This window comes from Neolamprologus brichardi, chromosome 3, assembly GCF_056152115.1.
Source record: "Neolamprologus brichardi isolate AB-2024 chromosome 3, ASM5615211v1, whole genome shotgun sequence".
Taxonomy (NCBI): Eukaryota; Metazoa; Chordata; class Actinopteri; order Cichliformes; family Cichlidae; genus Neolamprologus; species Neolamprologus brichardi.
In genome coordinates, this window is record NC_142106.1 from 26,834,510 (window position 1) to 26,849,300 (window position 14,791).

General features: G+C 43.6%; 1 protein-coding gene and 5 non-coding genes across 7 annotated transcripts in view; 3 read left to right on the top strand and 3 right to left on the bottom strand.

The window, feature by feature from the left end:
- The first annotated feature begins 930 nt into the window (after positions 1-930).
- Positions 931-14,791, top strand: part of zgc:109889 (actin-binding protein WASF3) — a 53,480-nt gene continuing 39,619 nt past the window's right edge. For both annotated transcript variants that reach the window (XM_087835483.1, XM_006807046.2), the window contains exon 1: positions 931-1,199. The gene's annotated coding sequence lies outside the window, so the exon portion shown is untranslated. The remainder of the gene's footprint in view (positions 1,200-14,791) is intronic.
- Positions 2,221-2,293, top strand: trnak-cuu (transfer RNA lysine (anticodon CUU)). Its single transcript has one exon. It is a non-coding gene; the product is annotated as a tRNA-Lys (tRNA).
- Positions 4,242-4,314, top strand: trnak-cuu (transfer RNA lysine (anticodon CUU)). The gene has a single exon. It is a non-coding gene; the product is annotated as a tRNA-Lys (tRNA).
- trnak-cuu (transfer RNA lysine (anticodon CUU)) lies at positions 4,732-4,804 on the bottom strand. The gene has a single exon. It is a non-coding gene; the product is annotated as a tRNA-Lys (tRNA).
- trnak-cuu (transfer RNA lysine (anticodon CUU)) lies at positions 14,100-14,172 on the bottom strand. Its single transcript has one exon. It is a non-coding gene; the product is annotated as a tRNA-Lys (tRNA).
- Positions 14,611-14,683, bottom strand: trnak-cuu (transfer RNA lysine (anticodon CUU)). Its single transcript has one exon. It is a non-coding gene; the product is annotated as a tRNA-Lys (tRNA).

The following is a 14,791-nucleotide window of genomic DNA, read 5'->3' on the forward strand; positions in this document are numbered from 1 at the left end:
TTTCCCCTTTTTATTGTTTTTTTGTTGTTGTTGTTTGTTCACAATGTTATTACCTTGAAATGGCACCCTGCTGATATTATTTATCTTGTGGCAGTTAGTGGAGTTAGGTTAATTGGTTATTCTAAATTGCCCATAGGTGTGAATGTGGATGCGAATGGTTGTCTGTCTCTATGTGTTAGCCCTGCGACAGACTGGCGACCTGTCCAGGGTGTACCCCAGCTCTCGCCCTATGACAGCTGGGATAGGCAGAAGAGAGTGGATGTATGGAAAAGCTGGTAATGGTTAGTAAAATGATACAGATGGTTAAAGACTCATGCAGTAAAGAGGATGTATTTTGTCTCACCAGACAACCAATGTACTTACTTTCAGTTCTATCACCCCAGTGTCCGCGCCCGGCTAAGTCGGAAAAGCGTGAGTCTGGGTTCGAGCCCCACGTTGGGTGTTAGTGTTTTGTGCTATGACCTTAAATCATTCACAAGTATGATGCTACGAAGCTACAATGATCTACTGTGAAGTCTGGCTTATAGTGGAAGCTAGAACTCAGAAAGAGGAACAAGTTCGGGTTCTTCCAGTCTGCAGAGTGTAATGAATCCCGATCCATAGATAAGGCTGTTTTTTTCATCGGAAGGCCAGTGGTTCATTCCGAAATCCTCTACTCTACATGTTGACGTATCCTTGAGTAAGTTACTGTATCCCGAGTGCCTCTGATCACCTGCACTGTAAATGTTTTTTTGTTTCTTTAGTATTTCAGATTCAGAAGAATTATTACTTTATATTATTGTTAAGCACTTTGTGATTTGTATCTTTGAAGCGCCGTGTGAATACGTTTTACCTACTTGTGTGTAAGAAACCTATAAAAAAGAGTAGACTTTTATTTTGAAGGACAGATCGGAAGTGGATTCTTTGTACGCCAGATTGCAGCTTGGCTGTCATCGGGTTAGACGGACGCTGCCTTGGAAACGACATAAATCCGGTCCACGCGAGCAGGGACCCAGATTTCTCCACTTCAAAGGCTTCCGCTCCTCTGCCCGCTCCGCCTCTTCTCCATCCAACCATCCATCCTCCCTCCGGCCCGAGCCTCCAACACGATCGTTCCGAAATGAAATGCGGGGCAGGGTGAGGAGAAACGGTGAGAAGCGTTTAAATAACCGAGAGAGGAGAAGCGGAGAGGAGAAGGTGACGGGAGAGCCCGAAGCCAGGTAAGAAGGGGGTGGGGGGTCTAAAGATCGGTTTTGCGTTTGACAGCGATGGTGTGGACACATGCCCACTCCCCTTGGGAGCTGGTACACGGGGGAAAGGGAAAGGGAGGGCGCATTTGTTGTTGTTGTTGTTGCATCGCGGGGCTGCACGCGCAGAAAACACGAAGCCCTTTGATAATCGAGAGGAAAGAGATGCATGCTTCTTTGGGACGGCCGGGTTTCGCACCATTTTCTCCCTCCTGCAATCGTGATCGTCGCTTCTCCCCCTCCATCTCTCTCCCAGTGCGGTTGGTCAGGTGCCTCTCCTCCCCTCTCTCTCTCTCTCTCTCACTGGCTGCAACAAAATGTCAGCAGTTGGGAGAATGTGTTGTGGGATTTGGCTGCAAACTAGCTTGTGGCGGCTAGAAAAAAGAGCAGTGGGGCTTATGCAGGAGGTGTGCAGGGTGTGGGGGGGATTAGCGTGTGCAGAGGATCTACTTTGTCTCTACATAATGCTACAACAACGTGTGCGCCCCCCCCCCCCCCCGTTTTCTGTCTATGCGTACCTGATTTTGGAATTCCTGCAGATATTTTAATACGTCCATACTGAATTAAATTGCCCATTAAGCTGTGCTTTCATGTCTTTAACCGTGAAACAGGCCTCAGTCAGATCACAAAAAATTCCAGATGAGTAAGTTTCTATTATTGTGGCTCCTCTCTTGCTGCTTCTGCTCCCGAAGATGCTCCTGTTGCTCCTGTGTGTAATTTAATTCATTAATTCATTTCATATTCCCTGTATGGAGGCCTGCTGCAATGTGAATCCAGCCAACTCAGCCACCTGGAGGGATTTGTGCACATTACTGGCTCTCTGGCATGTTTTATTTAAGCAAGAGGCAGGGGATAATGGTCCGAAAAATGGGGTGGGGCAAAGGAATTAGACACTTGTCTGGTTGTCATCCAAATCTTTATCATTTATTCTGTAAAAATTAATCTGTCGTTTATTTGTATCTATATGTTCCCAACAGGCAACAGTCTTTTGTAAGCCCGGCTAGCTCAGTCGGTAGAGCATGAGACTCTTAATCTCAGGGTCGTGGGTTCGAGCCCCACGTTGGGCGTTGCACTTTTAAGACAGAACCTATTATGGATGGTTTACAGTTTAATGCCTCTTTTCCATTTATACCTCCTTGGATTTACTCAACTGGTTTACCATTACAATCAATGGTTGTTGTCAAAGCAACATAGCCCAGCGTCCTGTGACATAATTGGTATGAGTCATGAACGCTTCAACAAATGTCGTCGAGGCAACAATATACCTGCTGCTCGCTCTGTGGCTTTTCGTGTATCTACCACATCGTGTGCTTGTAGCCATTTTCCTCATTGCCGGGTTTCAGAAATGGACGTTTTGATTTTTTTGTGAATGAGACGCTCTAATCCCTCATTGAGTGACGCCACTTACCAGCCAATTGGTGGCATGCATGACCTGCTCAGATTGCTTGGAAGCCCGGGCGAGCAGGCACTATTTAGTACAAAGTACTATGACCTAATGGAAAACCCTTAAAACCGTGGCGATCTGAGTAAGTACTAATGGAAAAGGGGCTCAGCAAACTACAAGTAATTACTATAAAGTCTGGCTTATGTGCAATCTGTTACTCAGAAGGTAGAATAGGCCACACTCCTACCACTTTGCAGAGGAGAAGCTTCCTTTGGCGTAACACCGAGTCCTGATGCATCAAGTGGAAGGTCTTATCGTTCAGGGCATAGAGGAGGTTGTTTCCTCCTTGACAAGGGTTGGTGGTTCAATCCTCAGATGATGACAGTAGCTTTAGACCTCTCTAAACACTTGGTTTCAGATTTCTTTTTTCTTTTTCTTTTTTTTACCAATAACTCTATATGATGTCAGTGAGTGCAGAGCACAGAAGCCCCACCCACTTCTAGTACAAACCTTCTGTTTACATTAAGCAGCCAATCAGAATAACAGCTTTATCTGCATGGATTGGATAGGATCTTAAAGTGAGGCCTCTACCAGTGTAAGCAATCCAGGAAGTGGAATGACTTCAAGATTTGGCCACTGAAAATAAGTGCTCTGTTATGAACTAATGCACTGAGTCCAGTTCTGTGAATCCTTTCAAGTCTAGACTCCAGCCTGGGTGAACAGTGATTAGATAATAGGCTTCTTTTATGTGCGTTTGTGTAGCTGCTGTATTCATTGGAGACGGTGCTCAGAGAGGCTTGCGCTGATTTCTTACATAAGCGAATCATCGAGGAATAAGGGCGAAGAGCGGTGAGCACTAAATAAGCATAAACGCTCCAACAGGGGACACACAGCACAACACACACACACACAGATGCCTAACTGTACACACATAAACACATTCGTACACTCGTACACAGAGTTACTTCAGGGCTTGAAGCAAAGACAAAGGAGGGCCGATGCTGTGCTGGATGACAAAGGCATGCGCTCTGCTGTGGGCACAAAGGCTAGTTTTCTGGTTTTCAAGGGCTTTTTACATGCATAATCCCCCCTTTCCCCCAAAGGTATTTTTAGTCCACTTACAGTTACTGATGCCCTGACTACAGCCAATTAGATAACACTTGTGAAAATACATTATTAATGTGTACAGGCACTAAACTAAGGCCTGTTTTGAGGAAGTTATTTCCTAAGTGTTTTTACTTAATGCATTATGGTGCTATTACTTATTAGCCTATTACTTAGCAACATCCATTAAGACTTGTTGAGCTTATCTAGTAAAAATCCATCCGCCCATCCTTACACAGTGTTTTGTACTATTTATTTGTTTGTAGATCCACTAATTTTTTTTGTCATTCTTAGAACTTTGGTGTGTTAGAACCTTTGTTTTCTTTCTTTTTTTTTACATGAGAACTGAGCCAGACTAGCATTTTCTTCTCTTGAGTAATGAATTAAACTTCCTGCAGTGATTCAAATATCTAATCAGCCACCTGGCAGTAAATTGATGCATTTATTCATGTAGATGTGGTCAAGATGATGACCTGCTCATATGGTATGTTATACCCCTGGAAATGAAAGTAGTTTAGGTTGTGTAAGCCTGGCTAGCTCAGTCGGTAGAGCATGAGACTCTTAATCTCAGGGTCGTGGGTTCGAGCCCCACGTTGGGCGATTCTCTTTTAAGACAGAACTTACATCAGTTTACTGTCATGTAAGCTGCTGAAAAACAAGATTCTTTGGGCATCATACTGAATCTTGGTGTGGATTCAGGAGTGGAGGTTGTCTCGTAATTGTGAAGGTTTTTGGTTGAATCCTCAGATTGTGCATGTTGATAAATTCTTGAGAGTCAGTGAATCCTCTGAATGTGAACTTTTGGTTAATAAAGCTTCTGTGTGTGAGTGAGGCTAGTGGTAAGAAGTCATTGCAAGAGCTCCTATCAAGTACCAGTCATTTACCACTAAACCACCAGCTCGTAATCTGCACACTGGATTAACTGTGGATTATAATACATTCTGACTAACAGCTTTCACAATTAGGCAGACTTTATAACAATTATCTGTACTAGACTGTAAAGTCCTAAAACACTAACGCCCAACGTGGGGCTCGAACCCACGACCCTGAGATTAAGAGTCTCATGCTCTACCGACTGAGCTAGCCGGGCTTGCACCTCTGAAAGAGTTTTCGAAACACCACTGGCTACTTGAATATTGTCACTGACAAGGTGTACCATCTTCTAATCACTGCTTCCAGCAGGATAACACACCATGGCCCAGAGCTCAAATCACCTGAGACTGGTTCACTATACTTAAATGGCCTCCACGGTCACCAAACCTCAATCCAATAAAGCGGGAGACTGAACAGGAGATTCTCGTCATGAATCCTGAATCATGTCAATATTTACCTGAGTCTCGATTTCCACTGCAGCTTTTGGAAGATAGAGTCTGAATTTGGCATGAAACAACATGAAAGCACGGCTCCATCCTGCCCTGTAGGGTTCAGGATGATGGTGGTGTCATGGATCCTTTAAACACCACAGCCTTCCTGAGTGTTGTTCCTGACCGTGTTCCAGCATGTGACCAGCAGAATAACACACACAGTAAAATTACTGGAACACATCTTTCCTTTAATCTCATAAAAGAAACAAGTTAGTTTGACTTGTCCTTTATCCACGCTTTGCGATGAAGGCTGTGTTTATGTTCAGCACCAGGCCTGTTTATGAGCGTTCTTTTCAGAACAAGGATCAAATATAGCTTCACCCCTTTGTTTGTGCCTCACTCCTCTGAGTTTCTGGTCTTTTAGAGACCTCACGGCCCCCTAGATTCAAATGAAGGTTGTTGTCTAAAAGTCACATATGAGTGCTTATTAGCTCTGATTCAGTGATGTTGATGCTTGAACTCGGTAGCTTCCAGACGGAAACAGCCTTCCATCTTAGATGAGTTGTGCGTGAGTTTTTTTCTGTCTTTGTGAGAGATTTAACCCTCAGTCTTCCACGTTTGCCTCAGAGGATGATTAGGATTCCATCAGTAAGTGCCGTGTTTTCACCAAAATCTGTATTTCAGGAGTCAGCCGTTCAGGGGATCCTCTTTTTTTCTCCGGTAGAAGGCACATTATTCATTTTCCAGACATGCATTTGCTGTTCTTTCCTCCCTGAGGGGCCTGTTCTGGTATTGAACCTCCAGCCTGTTTCTCTGCCTCTGAACCAGAGCTGGTCAGCTTTAAACATTTCCAGGTGACAGGAAGTGGGGATTTTATTGTATTATTGCAACAGATCTCTGCCTTCCTCGGATTTTTCCTCCAACACATGTTCCGTTGTGGTTAATGGTTTGAATTACTTCTGAAGATACACAGCAGGCTCTTCAGGGTGCACTCATGCTGAGTGATGTGGCCGCTTAGAGGTGGACTCTTGGGCTTTTTTGTTGTTTGAATAACCATCTGACATGCTGAATAGGATCTGGCTGTCGTGAATTTTCCATGCTCTGTTCTTACTTAAAGGTGGTTGTATCGTATTCGCTTAGAGCCACTGCCCCATTTTCTTCATATGAGTGTCTTATTTTTGTCTTAAAACATAAACAGAGCTCTGCTCAGATATGTTTTTTAAATATTCACTTGGCAACTTAAAAGAAAGCAGTGTTTTCCATTAGGTCGTAGTACCTGGTACCAGGTACTTTTTTAGTGCCTGCTCGCTCGGGTTTCCAAGCGATCCGAGCAGCTACTAAAATGTGCCATCGTCACACTGCATGCCACTGATTAGCTGGTAAGTAGCGTCACTCGATGAGTCATGAGACCATCTCGTTCATAAAAGTTAAAACCACCATTGTTGAAACCCAGCAATGAGGAATATGGCTACAAAAACCAACACCCTGATCCCAGAGTCTAATGAAGCCACAGACCGAGCAGCAGGTATATTTTTGCCTCAACGTCCACTTTTTGTAGCGTTAGTGTTGCATATTAATTATGTCGCAGGACGCTTGGACGCATTGCTACAATGGCGATCACGCACGTTAGGTAGTACTGGATTATAATGGAAAACCAGTTGATCCGAGTCGAGTCGTGGCGATCGGTGGCGAGCCAATAAGAGTAGGTACTAATGGAATAGGGGCTTTAGACTGCGTTGCTATAACAACCCTACCCACATTGCGGTGGTACTCAGTTGTAATGGAAAATGATCAAAACAGTCGAGTCTAGTTAAGTAGGCGCTAGTAGTGTGAATATGAGTGTGACCTGTCCTCGGTGCACCCCACCTCTCACACTATAATAGCCGGGATAGGTTCCAACTGGAATTGAGTAAGCAGAAGAAGATGGATGGATCAATGACTGCATGTCGAATATATACCAAGCCTAAAGTGGTTGAAAGTAATTTTTTAGTTGAATTGCATGTTATAGATGCTGTTCTTTCTATCTTTCTGCTGTTTTCTGTGTGTACAAACCTCACATTCCCCGTTTCTTACTTGATTTCTCCTGCTGGCTGCACTGTCAGAGTCCATTTATTATCAACTTACTTCTGGTGCACCGTTCTTTGGGGAAATTATTTCAGATTGTTGGCGGGAAATATTTACTTTTTGTCTCTGTCAGCTGGATGCGTTTCCAGGCCGTGTTTTCCCTCAGAATCTGCAGAATGTGATATTGTTTTCTCACCTGGTCGTCAGGACCTGAGTGCTTCTGTTCTCAGTGGGAAGAGCCACTGCATTCATTTATGCACAGCTCTCTGAAGGTTTTAATCAGCTTGTGGTCTGGATCGTTGCAACGCCTTGAAATGTTTTCTTTTTCAGTCATTCTGTTGTAGATCTGCTGTGTGTTTGGGATCGTTGTCCTGTTGCATGACCCAGTTTTAGAGTGTGACATGTTGCCCTTGGGTTGTTTGATTATTGAGGGTTTCTCTCTATTGTAGGGTCTTTACTTTTAACTGTTGTTGTCTTTTGATACTATATAAATAAAAGCTAATTGAATTGAATTCGGTTGTTTGCAGTTTCTCTGAATATTGCACAGTCTGAATTTTGGGTGAATGTGCTGGGACGTGCACTCCTGGTAGGATTGTTTATTGTGGTATCGCACACCTGAATGCTCCAAACCACCAAAACTTGTGCTACAGCGGCGCTCACATTTGCTGATGATCAGTTAATCAAGTGCATTTGATTATCTTACCTCCTTATCTCCTATGAAAGCAGTGAGCGTGTACTTGTATCACAGGACGTCATTGCTTTAATAAATTTGTTGTCTCTTGTTGTTTAAAAGATGGGAGCAGTTACCATGGCGACATGGTGGGAGCTTGACCTTATAATTCAAGTATTTTCTTCCTACTTTTTTACAATGTAAGATTTTACAAATTTACTTGATCTAATACTTTATGAAATCACTGTTTTCTGCATCTACTAAACCAAGTAACACACTTAATTAATTACTTACATCTGTAAAACCTCCAATTATTGAGTTTTCTGTTATTCCATACGAGTCATTTTTCATCGAATATGTCGTGAGACTACGTGTCGCCTTTCAGCTCCACAGAAGAGGCCCGTGTTCTGCAGCTCTGCGTGTCTGAGGTGTTTTCTGCCAGAGTTAATCAAAAAGTGGAAAATGTAATGTTGTAAAATGAAGCTTTCTGTGGGCTGAGACTTGCACACTGCTGCTCGACAGACAGCTTGGATTTCACTCAATTCCATGCTTCCTGTGAGTCTGACGGTGCTCTGCTGTGCAGCAGCGTTTCACTTGGCCAGAAAAAGCAAATCTGTGTGGGATGGATGGTCTGCTGTGTTGCAGCTCTGACTTTGAACTTAGACGGGTTTTTTGCATGAACGCCTTCATCGCCACGTTAGAGCAGAACATTCAGCTGTGAGCGTGTCACACATCGTTAAGGAAAGAGCAGTTTGTCAGTGGAAGTACTTGTTATATGTGCAGTGCAATAATGAGAATGATGAACCCTTCAGTTTTTAACAAATCCAACGTCGTCTGTAACACTGCAGCTCTGCAGTAGAAGAAAACGACGGGGTGTGGTGAAATAGAAGCCCTGAGCCTGACCGTTCAGCAGTGCTGACAGGCTGCTGGGCCAGGGTCACTCACCTCTAATGCTAGCTTTGCTTTAGCATGCTGTCTGCGTGCACGGATGCCTGCAAACAGCCAAAGTTGTTCTGGAAGTGCTATAAATATGTCCGCGACGCAGTTTACTGTCACGCTCTTGTGCTTTCATGCATTAAAAATGACAAAATCACCCACCCCACCACTTCACCCTTTTCCTCCTCCCTTCCTGCACAGCTAGCTTAAATCAGCTGATAGCAGTGCGTGTACACAGGAATAAAAGCCACGTTTGAAGGTTTTTTCCTTTTCTCTCCACCCATTGTGCAGATAATTAAAGAGCCTTTGTAATGACATAACTGTAACTGTTGGGTAGTTAATTGGAAATTTATCAAAACAAAGGGGATTTCTTTCAGTTCTGCTAATTTAAAAATATTCTGTTAGTATTTTAAAAGGCGAGATATGCTGTCTTTAATGAGACGACCCCCCCCAATCACTTAATCGTGATATTGATTTTTAGACTAGGCCTAGTAACTGTAAAGCAATTTCATTTTTTAGAAGAGAAGAGTAACAGAAATGGGGGAAAATATAGTTTTACCAAAATGTCATGAGCAGAAAATATGCTTCAGCTGTGGTGGAGAAATGAGGAGTCTTTCAAAAATGATGAGTGCTGAGTAGGATGGAACGCAGTGCTGAGGTCAAACACTGTCAGGAAGTAAGTATATCTTATTCACTTATATTGTATTATTGTCTTTAAAAATAAATCAAACTGAATTGAATTGAAAAATTAAAAAGTGCTTTTTAAGGACAAAAAATCCATTTTTTTTACAACACAAAATGAGATCCAACAGTTAAAGTGACACAAATGGATAAAACTAAAAAAAGGCAAGTCTGCACAGGCCTTATTTTTCCTTGAATAAATTGTAAGTAAGTAAGTAAGTAAACTTTATTTATTAAGCGCTTTTCACAGACAGACAATCACAAAGCGCTGTACACAAATATTAAAATATTAAAATAAATAATAAAATCAATAGACATTATATACAATGTAAAAGATTAAATGTAAATAATGTAAAAAATATAAAATATGTAGATCAACAAAAGGCTTGTTTGAACAGAAGAGTTTTTAAGTGTTTTTTAATCAGTTTGCATAATCAGGCAAAAAAAAAAACGTCGAGCGCAGCAAAAATGATACAAATTAAACCATTTTCAGAGATTCTGATTTTCTGATGTTTCTACTGTTAGCATGTAGCTCCTCAGCTTTAGGAGTCAGAGAGCTGGAACCAGCAGATTTTCTCGCCTGAGCTCGCCGCGTTCCAACTCCCCAATTTTTGAACTGGGAGCAGTGAAACTGGGACACTGTGAGGCATCACATCCACAGCTTTAATGTGACCCGTCTCCCCTCGCCTTCGTCCCAGTATCCGGGGCTCACCGCCCACCAACCCTGCACCAGGAGGCCCAGTTTGCCTGTGTGCTGTAAGTGTGACGGTGTCAGGTCACACGGTTCTGCTGGATGACTTGTTGCAATTGCGCTGAGGTCGGCACATTTAATTGTGAGGGTCGCAGAGGGGTGCGAGGGGAGTTTTCACAACACACACACACACAGAGTTGTGGACTGAATGCAGCTCAGAAACACTGCGCTCACTGCATTCATTCTGTGGCTGACCTGTTTACTAACCACATTAGTGGAGGATAAAAGAGGGCATGATGGAAATGATTGTGTGTCTGAAGCGACTGGCATCTGCTATTCTGTGGCCATATCTTTGGAATAACTGTTCTCTATATTTATTAAGGGCTTAATCAGGTAGTTCCTTAATGCACCCCACGGAGTTTTAAAGCAGTCCCTGCAGGACTCCATGAGGAAAGCTGTTACAGCTGTGGTCATTGCGCTCTTCCCCCTCATGTGTTGCTGATTCCATCCTCACTTCTCCTCCTCTGTCTCACCTTCAGCTGTCACCGATTGCAGCGGTGTCCTAGTTCTGCTATCCAGCTCCAACACCAATCATTTGCTGTGAGAGCTTCAATGATTTATAGTTAATTCATACTAGGCCTGGTTACCTCGCACCGTGCCCGAGCACAGTTGGCCCCTCCTCCTCCCCGTCTCCGATGCAGGCCCAAGCACGCTCCACCTCGCTTCAGCATCTCAGCTCCTTCCTGTCACGCGCACTCTCCTCATCTTTAATGCACACGCGTGTTTCTAAAGAAGCGCTCTGGGGGAGCACAGAAACGTTTATTATTTAGAAATTCTGCGGTTAAGAACGTTTTTGAGGTCTGTGCTTGGGCAAGGTTAGTGACCACACTACATTTGTAACGTGTACAAATGTTACCGACTCCACACCCCAACCCACGTGCAGCAATCACACCAGATACAAACTGGACTTCAGGGGTCGGCTGTGCTGGGGATCAGCGAGCATGAGTAAAGCTGTAGTGTAAGCAGCGCTCCTCTCTCTGTTTCATACTTCTGTGTGATTTAGCTCGAGGCTGCTTGGTAGCTTTTTTGTTATCTAACAAGCTTTGTGCCTGTAATCTACTTAGCATAGGTGCTTGCTTTTGGTTTTGGTTTTGCTTTTGGTTCTAAAACCTCTTCTGATCACTAATCTCAAGAGACTGAGGCAGTGTTCATTACCTCATACACCACACCTGAGTCTGCTGTGGTGTATGGGTTGTGTCGGTTAAGCACCACCTTTTTCCCCAAGGTCACTGAGGCCTAGAGACTGGTTGGCAATTGGTTGGAGGTCGCTGTGGAATTTGATTACTAAAGACCCGGTCACGCAGTCACACACGCCTAGAGACCTGTTAGTGGTAACCACCAATCAGTACGGAAAAGGGCTGTAAATGCACTGCATCTGCTTGAGCACTTAAAGCACTTTGTACTACAAGCCTCGTTCTCCCATTCACTTTTTTCCTTGCCTAAGTGCTTTCTGTGTAACACTCACACACTGATGAACAGGAGCACACACCAGTGTGTGAATATTAGCTAAAGCGTACCCAGTCTGCATATTTTGGCATGCAGTTAGCGAGTGCTTGCAGACAAGGAGGCGTCTTCCATGCAAACAACCGCGGCAGTGACTAAAGCAGTCATTGGCAGGTTTTTGGTGTTGCATCTAAATAACCTAGCAACTGCCAGCAACCACTGTCCAACCGCTCAGGGAATACACATTTTCTCCCTGCCAACCTCCAGTCCCTAGGTCTGTGTGCCTGAGGCCTAACCAGGCTAGCTAGTGTTAGCTGACAACTGCGTGCTCCGCCCTTTTGAAGAATGTAAATGTGTCCATGAAGAATGTAAAGATTAAGGCTTTAAAATATGTTCATCACATTGGATATATTCATCTTTTATCTACAGTCTGAGTAAAAAGGCAGAGCATTTGCACACTTTAGAAACTGCACAGTTGGCCTCCACAGCCATGTTTGTGAAGAGGGGCGAGAGAGCAGTAACCGGGTGCACAGCCCACTCGCAAGTTATAAATAGGACTGGATATTATGATTGATTAAGCTTTATCTTTCAAATCCAGACCATCAACAACTCTTTGTTTAAATGATCCATGTAGCAAAAAAGGATGATGAATTTAGGAAACGGAGCCAGAACCCTGATTCTGAATGTTATTGCAAATGCTGCTGGACAGTCAGGAGTGTGTGCACTTGGTGTTTATCTGATGTGTTTTGTTCAGCCTGCTTTAAAGTAGCTGTTTCATAACAGCTCATCTGCATTCAGCCTCACTTAAGAGGTACTGTAGGCACACACACAGACACTGGTAACAATGAAGTGACTGAGATCCCTCGCAGAACTCGATCGCCTCGGTGTAAACTCTCTTCTGTCTCTCGCAGCCCTGCTCTAATCGCCAAAAAATGAAAACGCTTCCCAGGAAACCATGACAACAACTCCACAGAGTCTGCTGGTTCTTCTCACAGAAGGAGGGGGGCAAAAAAAAGAGAGGAAGTAAAAAGAGAGCGTTAAGTCGCCTGTCTCTGCTTCTTCTCTCTTTTGCATTATCTGTTTTTAGTGAGGATTAGCGCAAAAAAAGGTGTGCATGTGTGCTACCGCTGTAATTGCCATCGTTTTTGCAGAATGGCTCCTCATCCAAGAGCATCAACAAATGCAGACATCAAAGAGAGCTGAGTCTGAGCGGGGGGGAGGGGTTAAGGGATACAGTTAGTTAAAGGATGAAGGAAGAGGGGAGGAGAAAGGAAGCAAGAGTCAGCGTGCTGGGGGTTGGGGGTGGTAGAAATGAAGCTGTAACTGACATCGCTGCTGTTAACATTCAGCGTGGTTCATGTAACATAAGAAACAAACACTTTTCTGCTCTTTTCGTTGCATCAAACCCAGCGAGCCTGCCTTTTAACACGTGATTTTCATACAGCACTCGTCCAACTCATTTTATTTATACATAGTTTTGTAAATGTTTTATTATTTAGTGCTTTGTTCTGCTGCGGATGCCTTTTGTTAGCTGACATTTGGCGTTCCACCAAACTGAGAGCTTCCCAGGCCTGCAGAGCAAAAACCAGAGTAATCCTGACTCAGAATAAAACATTAGCTCTGTTTCACTGTGTTGGCTCGCTTTGCTGTTGTCATAGCTGTGCGCTCCCAGACTGTCAATCAGGCTTGGCTGTACAAGCCTAGCTGTTAACATTACACAGATATTAGTGTTTGCTTCTTGGCTCCACGAGGTTCTGAAGAGCTGCATGTTTCTTCATCCAGAAAAAAGACGTTAAATTATCTTAGTCATGAAAAAAGAGTCGTTTATGATGTTTTCGTGTGGCTCCAGAAATATTTCAGATTTCTGGTTGGTCAAACTCCATAAGAAGAACTCAAGGCATGTTTTACAAATTGTTCATCTGTTCATCAACATATCTTTCTCTATGGATTTTATACATAATGGGTCTCTTTACTGTTTTAAATGTGAATAAGCAATAGTTTTGTAAAATTTCTGTCACTTGTGCTTAAACCCTGAATTCAAGGTTCAAGGTTTTGCTCTCTCGCCGCTTGGCAGCCATCTTGAAATAAATCTGGGCACTTACAGCCACTGGTCACTTCATTAGCTACACCCATTTGCCTGTTTGGTAACTTGAATAATGAGCCGTATCACATGGCACTGCTTTAAGGCATGTAGATATGATCAGGACAGCCTACTCAAGGTCAAATTGAGCGTCAGAGTGAGGAGGAAAGGTGATTTAAGTGACTTTGAGTGTGGGATGGTTGTCGGTCTGAGTAATTCACAAACTGCTAGTCTGCTGGGATTTCTCACACAGTCATCATGAGTCTGAAAGTCAAGTCTGAAAAGGAGAAAATATCCAGTTGGTGAAAAGTTATTGTTCAAGCAAGAATGCAGAGGAGAATTGAAAGAATGCAGCAAGCTGACAGGAATTACCGCGCATCATGTGTCATCCTTGAACTAAGACCACATTGCCAACTGCCCTCATAATCTCACCTGAGAGACACCTCATAAAGTCATCGCCCAACGTGGGGCTCGAACCCACGACCCTGAGATTAAGAGTCTCATGCTCTACCGACTGAGCTAGCCGGGCTTGTATTGGGATTCAATATCCCTCCCAAGGAACTTTCTCTTCTGCAAACTGGAAGAACTGTTTTCTGAGTAAGGCCTACAATAAGTCAGACTTCATAGTGTCTTGATGCATGCTCAATCATCCAGGTAAGTAGATCCCAAAAGGTTGATTCGGTTCATCTAGACGTAGCGTTTTCAGTGGGAGAAACCTTTTGTCACTCATCCAAGTAACTTCTTCAGTCTCAGCTGACTGCAGCTTTCCCCAATCTTAGTAACAGTACATTTGCATAATGACTGAAACCAGCCCACTGAAGGAACAATGGACTGTGAGTTCCTTGATCGTTAACATGCAAATTATCATAGCCATTGATCAACTAGATTGGAGCTCACCTAACAGTACATGTGGGTTGTTAGACTCTTACCTGAGAGCAACTTCATAATTTTTGACCTAAAACTACAGCACCCAACGTGGGGCTCGAACCCACGACCCTGAGATTAAGAGTCTCATGCTCTACCGACTGAGCTAGCCAGGCTTGGTTAGTCTGAGGTTGTGTGAGGGATGTTTTCGTCGCACACCCTGTAACACTTAAAATTAACTGTTGTTTAAACCCCAGGGCCTACCTGGATATTGTTGCTGACCA